This window comes from Dromiciops gliroides, chromosome 5, assembly GCF_019393635.1.
Source record: "Dromiciops gliroides isolate mDroGli1 chromosome 5, mDroGli1.pri, whole genome shotgun sequence".
Taxonomy (NCBI): domain Eukaryota; kingdom Metazoa; phylum Chordata; class Mammalia; order Microbiotheria; family Microbiotheriidae; genus Dromiciops; species Dromiciops gliroides.
The window spans coordinates 261,855,779-261,872,507 of record NC_057865.1 but is presented as its reverse complement, the minus strand read 5'-3'; the positions used below and the strand labels follow the sequence as shown (position 1 = coordinate 261,872,507).

The 16,729-nt window shown below is 34.9% G+C and overlaps 1 protein-coding gene across 3 annotated transcripts in view; it reads left to right on the top strand.

Moving 5' to 3' along the window:
- Positions 1-16,729, top strand: part of MGAT4C (MGAT4 family member C) — a 749,687-nt gene that overhangs the window by 435,389 nt on the left and 297,569 nt on the right. For 2 of the 3 annotated variants that reach the window (XM_043967011.1, XM_043967012.1), the window contains one exon: positions 2,114-2,232. The exons of the other annotated variant lie outside the window; for it this stretch is intronic. The gene's annotated coding sequence lies outside the window, so the exon portion shown is untranslated. The remainder of the gene's footprint in view (positions 1-2,113; positions 2,233-16,729) is intronic. 3 annotated transcript variants of the gene reach the window in all.

The following is a 16,729-nucleotide window of genomic DNA, read 5'->3' as shown; positions in this document are numbered from 1 at the left end:
ATTTGAATTTGAAAGGCAATTTGAAGGATTCAAAATGTGTGAAAACAATTTTTGACTATTCAGGGCTCCATTTTCTTTTGATGTTGAAAGAATGAAAAGTAACATTCAAATGGAACTTTTTGAAATTCAGTGTAACAAAGAGCTAAAAGAAACATATAATGAAGTTAGTGTTGCAGATTTTTATTCTTACTTGCCAAGGTATTTTGTTGAAATGAGCATGTTTGCTGCAAGAATTTTAGCAATGTTTGATGGTCCATACCTAAGTAGGAAGTTATTTTCACTCCTGAAGACTACTAAAACTTTACATAGGGAAAGATTAATAAAGAAGAATTTGTTATGCATACTGATAGCTGTGTCATCACAAAAGCTTACAACCAATATGCAAAATAGTGGCAAAAGATGTCATTTTAAAGAAATACTATTAATTTTGAATCTTCCCACAGTGATATAATTTGTGAACAATAAAATTGATTAAATATTAATACAAATAATATACTTCTTTTTATCTATTACTAGATCCTACCCAATTTTCATTTATGTGAGATATAGACATAATGATTAATAGTCACATAAATATTGAAAACATTGTCAAATTCATTATGGTTTCTTTTTGTATATTAGTTTTATCTAGTTCCAATCTGATTTTAATGTGCTGATAAATCAAATCTACTTCTTTACATATGTGCATGTGTAAAATATGTGTACATGTATACACACATATGTGGTTTTCTAAGTCAATATGCAAACAACAAGAATACTTATGTACAGTTTAGTGGCTCCTGCTTCTGAGTTTGACATCAGTGGACTAGGTGGGCTTTTGGGTTCCTAACTTTACATGATTTGTAGATTTATGTTATATGCCAGAAACAATCAGAAACTCTACTATCGACTCCCCTCTCCCCAATTCTGTCACTATAGAGAGGAAGGAGTTGAATAGTCATAAATAGTTCCAGTGGAATGAATAGATGTTGAGGTGCACTCTGAAATCATCCCAAGCATAGGTGATAAAATCATTGTATGGAGAATCTGGCTCATCATTTTCCCTTTTGTATGAATAAGTGCTAAATATGTTTATAATATTTATGATATATCTATTGGGCTAATCTCATCACCCAGTAATATCTCATTGGTTTGATGCTCCCCCACAATACCATCCTTTGCTTCTCTAATTGATGAGTGGAGCCATTAACTCCAAATCTCCATTTAAGGAGAAAGCCCAGCTCAACTCTCTGTCTCTGTCTCTCTGTCTCTATCTCTGTTTCTCTGTCTGTCTGTCCGTCTGTCTGTCTCTCTCTCTCTCTCACACACACACACACACACACACACACACACACACACACACACACACACACTTACACACTGGAGTACTTTAAGGCTTCCCTGACTAACTTCTCAAATATTTAATAAAGTCAGGTACCTTCTCTTCCATACCCCTTCAAGCTTTATACCTTCCTTTTAGGTTTTTTCTTCCTCTTAGATTTTAATCAACTTGAGGGCAGGGAATGGGCTTTTTGTCTATTTTAATATTTTTGTTTTAGTCTTATAGCTTAGTATAGGGCCTAGCATGTAGTAGGTGCTTAATGAATGTTTTTTTTTCCTTCTTTTTTTTTGCCTGACTACTCTTGGAAAGCAGGATGAATGGGGGGGGGGGGATCGGGGACTGAAATTAGGAGAACTTAGCAAGCAACTGCAAAATACCTGGCATATAACAAGACCAACAACATTTTTTTTTCCCTAGCAGTTTAAGGTTTGCAACGTCCTTTGAATATGTTATCTCATTTGATCCTCACAACAGCTTAAGTGAGGTTAAGTTACTCTCTCAGGATCAAAAGGTTAAGTAAATGAGGCAGAATTCTGAGACAAAATTCAAACTCATTCTTTTTTACTTCAAGTCTAGTGCTCTATCAAGCATGCTACCTAGTTTTCCAGCCTGTCCTAGGGTGGTGGCAATAAGAGGAGAAAAAAAAGGACAACTTCTGGGGATTTTATGATGATGCTATTGACAGGAATTGTTGAGAGTCTAGCTGTTACAACAATAAGAAACATTCATATAGCACTTTACAAATGTTATTACAATTATGAAATAGGTGCTATAATTATTCCCTTTTTACAGATGAGGAAAATGAGACTGAAATGTTGCATTATTTGCCTGGGATTTTTCTGACTCCAGATCCAGCACTGCTTATACTGTGGCAAGGTGATTCAATCTGAAAGATATGAAGAATTATAAAGGTAAAGGAGGAGAAAGGGGATGTGATATTTGACTTGAAAGAGAGTCAGATTTGAATTCAAAACATGGATTTAAATTCTGCCTTGGACACTTACTACTCATTTGAAATTGAGCAAGTCACTGAAACTTCCTGGGTCTTCATGCTCTCATTTGTAAAATGAGGTTGTCAGAATTGATGGTATTCTAAGTTCCCTTCCAATTCCAAATCTGTGCTCATAATGACCATAATGGTCCAGGAAAGCAGGCAGGCAATGTAGTCTAAATTTTAGAAAGTTTAATAAAGTCAGTAAGAAATAAAGTCAGCAAAATGGCAAGCAAGCTCTCCTCTTAGACCAAGTGTCTGTGCTTACACTGGTATCACACTACCGCTTATATGATAAAAGAAGGGCTTATAGAACCATATTTAAAGCAAACACATGGAAAAAAGAAACAACCTAATGATTCTGGCAGATGAACATGTATGAGAGGTAGGCTTTATTGTACCCTTTAATGTTACCGAACACTTGCATGAATCATTAGCCCTCTTCTCAGACATATCCATGTTTCTTTCATCTGTCCCACCATGTAAGTAGATTGAATGGTCAGTTGGAACAAATTTACCAGAGTTTATGACTTCACTAACAAAAATACGAATGATTTTTTTTTTCTGGTTTATTTAAGATGTAGTATTATTGATTTTGGGAGAGGCATTTCAAATATGAAATAGAAAAGGGGATGATAGAGAATTAGGAAAATGAGTGTTGTAGTTCAAATGTTTCGATCCTGTTTAACTCTTCATGACCCAATTTGGGATTTTCTTAACAGAGATTTTGGAGTATTTTGCCATTTCCTTCTCCAGCTCATTTTACAGATGAGAAACTGAAGCAAATTGAGTTAAACAACTTGCTCAGAGTCACACAGCTAAGTGTTACCAGATTTGTAATCAGGAAGATTCATCTTCTTGACTTCAAATCTGGTACTCTTTCTATGGTGCCAACTAGCTGCCCTAAAATGAGGCATCAATTAGTAAATTAACATTTTTAAGTGAATGTTTTAAGCAAAGCCACATTATGCTTGAAGAGGTCCAAAGTTTAGGCAAGGAACAGTCCCAGACGTCAAGGAATTACAGAACCTAAAATCTACTTCATGTCAATAATGTATGGTGTTAATAAAGCAAAGGGTAGGACACAGAGAGAGTAAGTCAACTGCTAGGATCAGCGGAAATATTCAGAAGAACGAACAAAGAAAATTCTCTAATTTAACTAAGTTGATGAGTAGCCTTAGAGAAAAATTTTGGAGACTAGTTTCCAAGGAGTCCAGAAAGAGAATGATAGTGAAAATTGGAGCAATGTTCCAATAATATAGATGTGTATAAGAAAAAAGATGACTGGAATAGTGGAGTCAGGAGGAATAATGAGGTTTGTCCTCATTCTGGTACTGACTAGCTGTGTGCTTGTTAACTTCATTGAGGCTTAGTTCATTCATCAGTAAAATGGATATTGACATAACTGCTCTATCTAGTGGAGTTTCTAAGAGCTTGAAGAGATATAAAAGGTGTACTACATAGTCTTGTTAATTGAGAGCTATAGAAAATTTTTTAAAATGATGTAGGATTGGAGGAGTATCCAAATATTCAGCTAGATTCATATACATGCAAATACCTTCATTTCTATGCACACACGTATAAAAATAACCTAATTTAAAAAATAAACCCATTGTTTTAAAGAAGTCATAGATGTAATCAAAGGACCATATTTTTTCCCTCACTCATGCTTTATTGTCATATCTGAGGGTCTTTTCTCAATTCTTAGCCTTTTTGAATTCTCTGTAGCATTTGACACTATTTACAAGCCTCTCCTCCTGGATGCTCCATGTTTTATGGTATTATTCTCTCTCTTGGTTTTTCTACCTATTTGACTCGTCTTTCTCAATTTCAACTTATTGGTTCTTCATCCATATTGTACCCTGAAACTATCCTGGACCCTGTTCTCTTTTATCTATACACACATTCTCTACATGACATTATTAAGTGCCGTGGGTTTAGTAATCTTTCCTATGCTGATGTGTCTCAGAACTATGATTCTGGGCTTATTTGTAGCCTTTCCTCTTTGAGAAGAGCATTCTGAACAATATTTAATGTTTTTTTCAATGGATCATGGTCATTATAAGTAGCACTAAGTGATTTTTGAACTAATACAATGATCCATTTAGAGACTAATGATATGTGTGTGTTTTTTTAAATTCTTGTGACTTATGTCTCCTCCTTTACCCTCAGTCTATAAGTATCTATTTTTTACTTCTGTCAATTTCTGTCCTAATTTGTTACTTGAAATTATGTCAGCTGGGAAATTAGAGGATAAAACTTGTTCAAATTATTCTGAAATACCAGGAAAAAGACTTGGAGCAAAGGCTGTATGGATAAAGTACATACTTGACGTTTTAGTACATGGAACTTTGAGATATTTCTTAGTTGCTTAAAGGCCATTTTTTCTTGGTTCTTCAATGAGTTCTGGGTAGTTGAAATTCCCAGATAATGGAACCTCTGTAGGTACTACTATAGAATGGACTCTCCAAGTCATGAACTTAATAGATATAGTACTGACCTATTGTCAGGGAATAGAATAAATGGCCTCATAGGTGTGATTAAACTTTCTGATTTTTATGAACAGGAGCAAAGAAAATTTTAAAAAAATAAAAGGAGAGGTGAGAAGGCCTCAGTTCTATTTCTATGTATTTTCCTCATTTCTTTGTATCTCAAGTACTCTTCCTGTGCAGTATTTTATCCACTTTAAAAGAGAATGAATAACAGTTTTAAAAATTGAGCTTCCTTATAAAGGCTCTGAGGATTAATGAGATTTTTTTATGCCAGTTCCTCTGTTTCTTGGGGAAAGGCTATGATATAAAAAATTTAATAGGAAGTGATATTATTAAAGACAAATGTAAGACACACTTCTTTGAAATATTGTCAGCTATCAGTCAGGAAATAGGAAAATGTTTACAACCACTTTACTCTCATAATAATTCTTTGACATGCCTCAGTTGAAAATATGCTGACTCTGGAGTCAAATGATGTGGGTTTGAATACTTCCTCCCTTTTCTACTACCTGTGTGACCTTGGAGAGATAACGTAAAGGCATTGGGTTCTTGGTTTCCTCAATTGTAAGGTGAATCTGGATGCCCTGGCTTCTAGGTTCCTTTCCAGCACTAAATCTGTGATTTTATGTCCCACAGAATTCCTGTGTAATTTGGCACTTTGACCAAGGTAGACATGTCCCTCTCCCATAAGCTTCCATGGGAAAACATTTCTATGTCATCAAAGTCAGAATTATTTAAACATCTAAAAAGTGATGGCTTTGGAGCAATTACCTTGTAGTTATTCCTGTGAGATTGAATCAAATTTTGTCATATTCTCTGACTGCTCTTTTGGATTCGGGCCTATTTTAATAATGCAATCTCATGGAACATGTCTTCAAGGAAGAACACAAGGAAGCAAACTGAATACTACCACGTGAAAACAAAGTTAAAAGACATCATGCGGAAAAGATGCTAAGGATCAACCTTTAAAAATTACAGAAGTAATGGAATTTGAGGTTGAAGGTGAAATATGGCACCTTTTGTGTAGAACTGAATACTATAGTTCTCAAGGAACTTTAAATATATACATAACATGTGTATATATATATATATATATACATACATACATATGTGTGTATATATACATATATAATATTGTACATATAACACATTATACACATATTACATACACACATTCATATAAGCAGCTGTTGAAAATCCATCAATCTGTAAGTTTTTCAGTAAGTCACTTAGTATATTTTAGGTACTCGGCAAAGCATAGGAAATACAAAAAAAAATATGTCCCTGCCCTTAATGTGCTTATATTATACATGAAGAATGAAGGTTTATATTTTTAATGAGAGTCCCTTGCACTTATTTAAAAAATATTTTTCATTTTACCCAATATTGTAATGAGGTCTTTGCTTGGTGCAATTTTGTGAGATAGGAAAGCTGAAACACACACATATATGTAGAGATAAGTTATGACTCACTCCCCACATGATTTGCAGATAAGGTATCAGATTTGGAGTTCCAGAAACTTTGGCTCAATTTCTAACTCATACTTTCCTACTTTGTAACAATTAGTAAAACACTTAACTTCTCTAGTTTTAGTTTCTTCCTCTTTAAAATGAGAAGACTGAGGGGCGGCTAGGTGGCACAGTGGATTAAGCACCAGCCCTGGATTCAGGAGTACCTGAGTTCAAATCTGGCCTCAGACACTTGACACTTACTAGCTGTGTGACCCTGGGCAAGTCACTTAACCCCCATTGCCCCGCAAAAAAAAAAAAAAAAAAAAAAAAAGTAAAAAAGGGCAAATTTAGGCCTGAGGTAAGAACAATCTTCCAAAAAAATAAAATAGATCACAGGTGACCTAAGTTTGTTTTCACTAGAGGTATTTAGGTAAAGGATAGATGCCCATTTTCAAAGAATGCTTTAGAGAGCTTTATTCTCCTTTTACAAATTAGACTAAATAACTGTTTAAGTCCCTTTGAACACAGAGATTATTTGAATATAATGATAGTAACTAACATTCATATAATGTTTTATAATTTCTAAAGTGTTTTAAACATTTTGTCTTTACAACACCCCTGAGAAATAGGTGTTATTATTTTTTCCCTTTTACAGATGAAGAAACTGAGTCAGACAGAAATTAAGTGACTTATCCAAAGTCAAACACCAAAAAGCAACTGAGGGTGGATTTGAACACTGGTCTTCCAGACTCCCAGTCCAACACTCTATCATAACCATTTGTTAGCCCTTTGGATCACTTGCAATTTTAATTCTTTGGAGATTATGGTTTACCATTAGTCCTAAACTTATGGCATAACCAGGAGAATATCGGGATTTAAAAATGGGATTTTGGGTCATGGTATGAGTGAAACCTATAAAGAAAACATACACACACAAACACACACATACACATACACATATATACATATATACTTTTATTCATCAATCACATAATGTTGATTGTATATATGTATATATGTATATAATTGTGCATACATATGTGTGTGTATGTATGCATGTGTGTATGCCTTATATAGTATATTATAAAGTGTATCTGTGTATGTATATTCTTCCACTTCCACCACTCTAGCAGAATGTAAGCTTTCTTTCTTTTCCTTCCCTTCCCTTCCCTTCCCTTCCCTTCCCTTTCCTAAACTCTCCATTGATTAACACACTGTTTAACCCTTAATAGTCACTTAATAAATATTGGTGGATTGATTACTGATAGAGAAACTGAAAGACAGGGAATTTAAGTGATTTTTCCAAAGGTCAGAAATCTAGTTAACAATATAACTCAGTTCTTCTCTCCCCTCCTTCTGACAGCTTTTAAACAAAACATGTTATCTCTCTAAAATACCTTCTTTCTCTTTACGAGCAAAAAAATCCCTTCTTTGTGAATATAAAGAATTTTGTTTTATTATCACACAGCACAAAATATTGACCACTAAATAAAGGAGCTTCACAATTTCGAAAAATCACTCACTACAAATTTGAATCTGCTAGAAACAAATATCAGTATTGTCTAGATTTAGAAATATATTAAAATAGATCCTTTAAAATTGCCAATGGCAAATATGCCAATTTCATGGAACTCAGATGAATTGGAACTCTATACTCAGTGGGTTATTTCAAAATGACACTATCTAATGAATACTTCTCAATTTATAGTGTAATGCATCTTTCATGTTTTGGTAAACTGAAAAGCTGTCATGGAAAAACATCAGATCATGGAGTATTCTAAACAAGGAAGCCATCAAAATTGAGTAGAAATGGGTCTAGGAAAACCTGAAGACAAGTAAATTGCTTCAATCATTGCTCATTCTTTGCAAACAGCTTAAGTATCATCTGTGTGCACCCAGCTCTCTCAATGCTTGACTACACATTGGATGAGCAGCAGGGTTTGCTGGCTTACATGTTCGCCAACTCTCACTTTGAGAATTCACAGTTCTCTAAATGCAGTGCCTGGAAGGAACAGCAGTCATTAATTGGCTTAGATATTGACCCTTCTCTCCTCTCTCCCCATCTATCATCTTATTTCCTCAGTCTTTAAGAAAAAAAAAATGGAAACCACCAAATTTCCATTCTGCCACCATCATTACCCCAGTGAGACATAGATTTTGGGGAGAAGTGATAGTGGAAAATGACCTAACTATTAATAAACAATTCTGTGGGCTTCCTGTAATTCTGCCCCTACACATCATTTATTTAAAGCAAAATTATGCCCTTGAGATGTGAAACTATTCAGAATGCTGAGGGAAGACAAAACATTTTTGACAAAACTTATTTTTTTTTAAAAGCTGGATGAATTGTATTGTTGACTTTCACGCATAAGTAGTAGTTGATGTTGCTGATGTCACCTCTACCAGTGCATATATTACTGAAATGACAAATATTAAGTCTGAATAAATTTCCTTGTTGCATCACTTGAAGACATGTTCTGCAGGGTGGTCTGTGCTTTGTAGAACACATGAAAATTAAATTAAATTTTAAAATTATTTGATAAGGAAGGGCAGCTAGGTGGCACAGTGGACAGAGCACTGGCCCTGGATTCAGGAGGACCTGAGTTCAAATCTGACCTCAGACCCTTGATACTTACTAGCTGTGTGACCCTGGGCAAGTCACTTAACCCCAATTGCCTCACCAAAAATAATTATTTGATAAGGTTATAAATACCTACTGCATGCTAGACACTAAGCTAGTAAATAGGGATGGAAAAATAAAAGAAAGAACCTACCCTACTCAAGAAGTTTGGGGAGGAGAGGGCTGAAAATATACTGTCATAATTAACTCATTATAGCCTATATGCATTTAGCATAATGGTGACAAGCTACTCTACATGGATCAACTCATTATATAACAGCGTAAGGGGGATAAATGACATTTCTATATTTCTTTCAGATTTACAAAGCATTTTCCTCATGATAAGCATGATTCATTGACACCGTTATTCTCATTTTCCTTATAAATATTAGGATCATTGTTTGTCCTTCATTTTTGAAGAGAACTGATGACAGCATGAGGTGATGTCTTGACTTGCACGTGAATTGGATTTAAGGAAGGCAGAGTTGAACAAACTCAGTAGTCTCACTCTCTCTTCAAGAGTCATTGAAGTTCAGTGGCTGGACAACAGTCAAGATGACAGTTGATGGACACTTGACCTTGGTGTCTTTGATGCTTGACTAGGCTCTGCTTCAGCTGCCTTCATGGCTATTGGAACAAATTGTTCTCATCTACCCATTCTGCAGGGGAATTCTTCACATGCTTTATTTAAGCTCAGGAAGATTTAGTGACTTTACCAATTCCCAACTGCTAGTAAAATCATACACTAAATTGAGTAAATGATAGCTAGCTAGCTAGCTAGCTAAATGATAGAATACACCATGGACTAACCATTGTGTATTTCTTCTTTTCTTCAAGAACATCTGCTGTAGTAGGGGAGACAGCATGGGTCTCATTCATTTTCTCTCTCTCTCTCTCTCTCTCTCTCTCTCTCTCTCTCTCTCTCTCTCTCTCTCTCTCTCTCTCAGTGAGCCAATTGGGGTTAAGTAACTTGCCCAGGATGACACAGCTAGTAAGTATCAAGTGTCTGAGGCCAGATTTGAACTCAGGTACTCCTGAATCCAGGGCCGGTGCTTTATCCACTGTGCCACCTAGCTGCCCCCCTGAATTCATTCTTGAAGAAGTAAGTACAAAATATCAAGAAATAAAGACAAAATAACATCTGGGATACATAAACCCTTGCAACTAGAGGAATTATGAAAGGCTTTTCTTGTATACATTGATAGAACTGATCTATAAATAATGATCTTGTCTTCTGTTTGGCAACTGTAGACTCTCCCCTTGGTCTTCCCAGTCACTTTGTCATACAGCTAAGTAGCTTTTCGTTTGTTTGTTTTGTTTTTTTTTTCTTTTTCATTCTGAGACATTCCACATTATCCTATGGTGCTGCTGTCTGCCTATGCTGTCACTTCCCAGAAATTCCCTATCATGCTACATTGCTGAAAGATGTATTGGACAATGTCCTTGAATCTTATCAGCTCACTAACTGTAATTGTCCTACTTAAGTTGGCCATACTAGGAATTTCTCCATTATCCCCTTCTTATCTATCCTATTCAAATGTCCCCAGAAGTGAGAAAAAGGCACAGTAGGTGTGTAGTTTATTCTAGGGAATTCACAGTGTTCTAGAGCCTGTCAATGACTTTCTTGACATTTGATTTCAGTGTCAGTGATCCAGCTCTTGCTTTCTATATCAATGATCATTTGCCCAAGAAGATCAATAATATATTATACTCTTTATTGTCATTATCTTACTTCAAGGAACCATACAGTGTAGTGAAAGAGTGGAGGACTTAGGATCAACCAAGAATTGGGCTGACATCCCAACTTCCTCACTTATGAGAATATGTATGATCAAAGAATATCTGATTCAGAAGGTAATATAGTGAACATTAAATGCAAATTGGACTTGATAAGGAATCTCCTTCACAACCTACCTACCCAACAATTTTGGTCATTCAGACTTGCCCCTAAGAATGAAAATTAATGAGAATTAATTCCCTGCTTTCAGAAGCACTTTGGATAACTCAAAATGCTAGGATTTCAAGCTCAACCATATATCTGTGTTTGTCTACTCATTGCTCCAAATTCGCATGATGGCGGAATCATGAAGTTGTATAGAAATTATAGGACACGCAATCCAATCTGAAATTTAACAAGAACCTTTCTGCAGCATAGCTAAGAAATAGTTTTCTATCCTTTTTTATGGTCTCCAGTGCCTCCTGAGATAGCACTTTTCACTTTTGGATAGCTCTAATACTAGGAAAGGTTATCCTTATATCAAAACTAAATTTGTTGGGGAAGCTAGGTGGCGCAGTGGATAGTGCACCGGCCCTGGAGTCAGTAAGACCTGAGTTCAAATATGGCCTCATACACTTGACGCGTACTAGCTGTGTGACCCTGGGCAAGTCACTTAACCCCAATTGCCTCACCCCCCCAAAAAAAAACAAAAAACAAAAACAAACAAACAAAACCCTAAATTTTTCCCTTGAAAATTCCTCCTATTTCTTCTACTACTGATATCTTGGTATAAACAGAACAATATTAATTCCTCTCCCTATGACAATCATTTAAACTCTTTAGCCTCAGTTCCCTCATTTGTAAAACACAATTTATAATGCTTGTTGTAACTATCTCATAGGGCTGCTGTGGGAATCAAATGAGATCATAGTGGAAAAACACTTTTTGAAATTGAAGGTACTAAACAAGTGATAGATATTCTTTTTTAGATCTTTAGCTTGTTACACGATTCCAGGAATTTTAGTTTAAAACAATGACTTTTTTAGATTCCTTTATCTATCAATAGTTTTGACAGTTTAGAGGGTTTGTAATGTAATCTAGTATACACCTCCAGTTGTGTATTATCAGTCAAATAGCATTTTGAGTCCCCACGGGGCACATAAAAAAAAAAAGATGTATACTTGACCATTTTAGTTCTCAGGATAGATTGATAATAACCTCGTTTGGATTTGGAGTGATAGTTGAGCTTTAGTATTACTCTATTGACTAAGCTGAATGAGTCATTCTTGATCCAGTCTCTTGCTAGTATGCAGCCAAGGTTACAGTTTAGGAATAAGGCAGTTTGGGATTGAATCATTCAACCAACTTCAGCCAAGGACTAAGTGATTTGTGTGTTTTCTGTTTGCTTTGTGGGTTTTGCGAATATCAAATAGTTTATTTTTTTATGTGCCTCTAGATTTGGGAGCTTGGGAAATGTCATAAATGTTATATATGTACAATGAATAATTTCAACATCTGAAAAGTTCTTTTACTTAAAAAATTTCATACTTTCATAAGAATTCAGTGAATGCCTTGTGATTTTGAAGAAAAATGATATTTCACAACTATATTACCATGAATTAATGCCAGAAATGAATTCTAAATATGGGTATTAATAGTCAAAGAACTTATTATATAACATAGGAAGAGTCAACAATTTAGACACGCATACACACACATAACCTTAGCAAAGAAAACACTATCATTCCAGGTCAAAGTAGAATAAAAACTAGTTACCTGATCTAACTTTTATTAATTTGCAAATTATTGCCTGGTGATATAGAACAAATAAAAATAAATAAAATCTTGTATATGTATATGTAAGTATGTATGTGTGTAGAGGTCTATATCTGTATCTATCTACACACATATGCATGTGTGTACGTATTTTGGTCTAGATGTGTGATTTCATTTATATAAAGAACTTGTAGTGATGAAACTTCCACTACAAATGCAAATCAGCATCTGTCCTGCAATTTTTAATATTGAGGTGTTGTCTGGGGAAGACAAAGTTTAAATGTTTCCACTTTTATTTATTTTTTACGTTTTTTTACTTTTTTTTGGTGAGGCAATTGGGGTTAAGTGACTTGCCCAGGGTCACACAGCTAGTAAGTGTCAAGTGTCTGAAGGAGGATTTGAACTAAGGTCCTCCTGACTCCAGGGCCGGTGCTCTATCCACTGTGCTACCTAGCTGCCCCCTTTAATTATTTTTAACATTAACACTAGCTCCCCTAGCTTACCTCTTCCTTTCTCCACTTTCCTTTCTCCACTTCTTTATTGGGAAGTGATTTTTATATTTTAAAATAGTATTCTATTTTTTCCAGTTACGTGTAAAGACATAAAAACTCATTCTTTAAAAAAAAAATGAGTTCCAAAACTTCTTCCTCCCTCTATCACCCTTCCCCCAATGACAAGCAATTTGATATACATTATTTATGTGCAATCATGTAAACATATTTCCATGTTATTCATTTTGAGAAAGAAGAAAGAAGAAACAGGACAAAAGGAAAAAAAAATGAAAGTAGTATTCTGTAATCTACCTTCAGACTCCATCAGTTCTTTCTCTGGATGCAAATAGCATTTTCCTTCATAAATTCTTTGGAATTTTCTTGGATCATTGCATTACTCAAAAGAGTTAAACCATTTATAGTTGACCAATGTACAGTCTTGCTAATCCAGTCTACAACATTCTCCTAGTTCTGATCACTTAACTTAGCCTCAGTTCATTTAAATCTATCCAGGTTTGTTTGTGTATGTGTGTGTGTGTGTGTGTGTGTGTTTGTGTTTGTGTGTGTGTGTATATTTGTTTTGTTTTGTTTGTTTTTCTGAAATCTGCCTGCTCATCATTTCTTGTAGCACAATAGTATTTCACTAAATTCATATACCACAACTTGTTCAGCTATTCCCCAGTTGATGGACATCCCCCAAAGTTCCACTTCTTTGCCACCACAAAAAGAACTGCTATAAATATTTTTGAATATGTGATTCCCTTTTTTGTGATTTCTTTGGGATACAGACATTTTAGTGGTACTGTCGATCAAAGGATACACAGAGATTAATCTCTTTTGCACATAATTCCAAATTTCTCTGCAGAATGGTTGAATCAGTTCACAACTCCACCAACAATGCATTAGTGTCTTAATTTTCCCAAACTTTCTCTAACATTTAATGTGCTTGTTATTTTCATTTATGTGAATCAGTTCTTTACATGTGTCATTCATCAGATATTTATCAGAGAAATTTGATACAATTTTTTTTTCTAGTTAACTATTTCCCTTGTAATTTTAGCTGGAATCCTGCATTGATTTTGTTTGCAAGAACATTTTAATTTCCAATCAAAATTATCTTTTTCTCTTCTCTGATTAATTTCTATACCTTCTCTGTGTCATGAATTATTTCATCATTATTGATAGTATCAAAATAGATTTTCTTCCTTGTTCCTTTACTTTGTTTCTCACTTAGCTTTTTATAACTATAAAATGGATCCTTTGTAGTTCACTGTAGTATATGATATGAAAGCTTGTGTAAGCCAAATTTCCGAAAGAATGAATTCTGTGTCCCCATATTTTTTTTTAGTTTTCTACAATAACTGTGAATAATTTGAATAAAGGCATCGATGTTATGCTCACTAACTTTGGAGATGACAAAGGTTTGAATGAGAGCTAAAATACTGAATAATAGACTCAGTATCCAAAAGGATTTTAACAACCAAAATAATTGTGGTGAATAAGCTAATAGGGGCATCAATAGTAACAAAAAGGGATCTGGTGATTTTTTCTTAAGTGATTTTTTAAAAACAGAATTCAATTTCAATTAGTCATTAGTGTGATATGACAACTGAAAAAACATTTCAAATTTGGGGTACATTAAAGAAGGGCACAACTCTTGTCACACCTAACCTGGATATTGAGTCCAATTCTGGGTACCATCATTTAACCAGGATATTGATTAGATAGAGATTATTCAGAGAATGGAAACAGGATGTTGAGATGATGTGACACATGAAAATTGATTGAACAAACTGGATATGGTTTTCCTTTAGAAAAGAAGCCTCAAGTAGATCATGATAGATCGTTACGTTCCAGTTTTTAGAGATCTGTTATAAGGAGGAGAGAGTGTACTTATTCTGTTTGGTTCCACAGGACAAAATTAAGAGCCATGTGTAATGTTGCAAAGAAGGCTCAAGACAAATAAGTTAGATAGTATATAGATAGTAGATATATGGATAAATAGATAGATGAGATAGATGATAGATATTGCAAATATATAATAAATATTTTAAAAAGGTATTGATTGGGGGCACCTAGGTGGCACAGTGGATAAGGCACTGGCCCTGGATTCAGGAGGACCTGTGTTCAAGTCCAGCCTCAGACACTTGACATGTACTAGCAGTGTGACCATGGCAAGTCACTTAACCCTCATTGCCCCACCAAAAAAAAAAGAAAAGAAAAGAAATTGATTATAATACTCATAAAAAACTATAAACTATAAAAATTATGCATGACTTTTCATTTTGTATATCAGGTCCAATAATGAATAATTTAATCTTTGCTTTTCTTGCACAGTCATAGGAAAGACAAATGAGGGTGGAATCTAACAAATCATTGGAGCTGAGATGATTTGGTAGTGCATGCTAGCAACACAGACAACAAACTTATGAACAGATCTGTTGGAACACAGCAGGAAACCTATACCTATCAAAGACTTTCTTGGTACTCTGTATTATCATGTCAGAAGAGTAATCTAATATACCATTAACATCAAAGCTTCTGTCTGTGTTTTCCTCTTAAATACGTTTAAAAAGCCACTTGGCTTGCTTCCAGTTTCTTAGCTTGATATCTATTGAGTAAGTACCATAACATCATTCTAGAAACTTAGCTCAGGGAAGAGACACTTGAATATTATCTGTTTATTCAGCATCACGTACCTTTCCACCCTAAAGGTTTTCATTGGACTTCATATCAGATGTGAGGATTATTAGCCACCCAAAGTTCCAGAAACTACTGGGCTATGATCAAGGGTAGGAAAATCTATTGTAACATGGTTCTCTGCTCCTCTACCTGCATTGTTGTGCTGTGTCTTAAAGAAGTAATGGAAACCAAAATGGTGTACCTAGGATGGGGCAACTAGGACTCTTCTTCAGGTTATTGACATCCATAGGGAAAGTAGAGTGGTGCTCCCAATCAGCCTCAAACACATTGTGGCAGGGCATGCAACCCCAAACACTCCTGAGTGATTCTCAACTCGGTTTAAAATGTAATTGGGAAATATTTATTAAAATGAAATAAAAATAAAATAAACCATAGATTATATTGCAATTTGAATCTAAGTCAATACATGGCCTGCAAGGATCTTTATGTATAGTTTAGCGGCCCCTGTTTTTATATGAATTTGACACCATTTCTCTAGATCTTTGGTTTTAGATCACAGTCCTTACATAATTGGCACCAGTAATCTTGCCCCTCCAATAAACCTTGGGTTATGGTCTCCAAGGATATTGTAAAAATTTTATATTACTTCCAAGACCTGTCCTTTCTAACTACTACCCACTCCAAAACTTGATACCTCCTACCTCACTCGGGATTGAAAAGGGGTTGGAATTTACCAATTAGATGTTTTTGTGGGAGAGCTACCCAGATATACATTTTCTCTAAAGTATATCAGAAACTCATAGAAAATTATAAATTCTAGGTATAATATCTGCTCTGGGGGTCTTCCCCAGGCTACACATTTAGTGAAAAGCCAGGTGTGCAGAAATTACTGCCAGTACTTAGGGGTAACAACAAGGGCCTAGATTTTTAGTGTTCTCATTCAAGAATCCACATTGATATGATTCATACTAACAGCTAGTGAGAAACCTAAATTAACTTTTAGAAAAGGTATTAAATGAGAAGGTATAGCAAAAAGTAATACCTACAAAACCACCTTACTCACCTATTTGCCAGTCATTATAGGCACATTTCCCAAAATACAAAGTTCAGGGGCTCAAATTCATAGTATTTTGGTAGTAATGAATACATTTAGAAAATCTATATGGCCAAAGGCTACACACGCACATGTGTATGTACATATATATGCACATATATATATATATATAC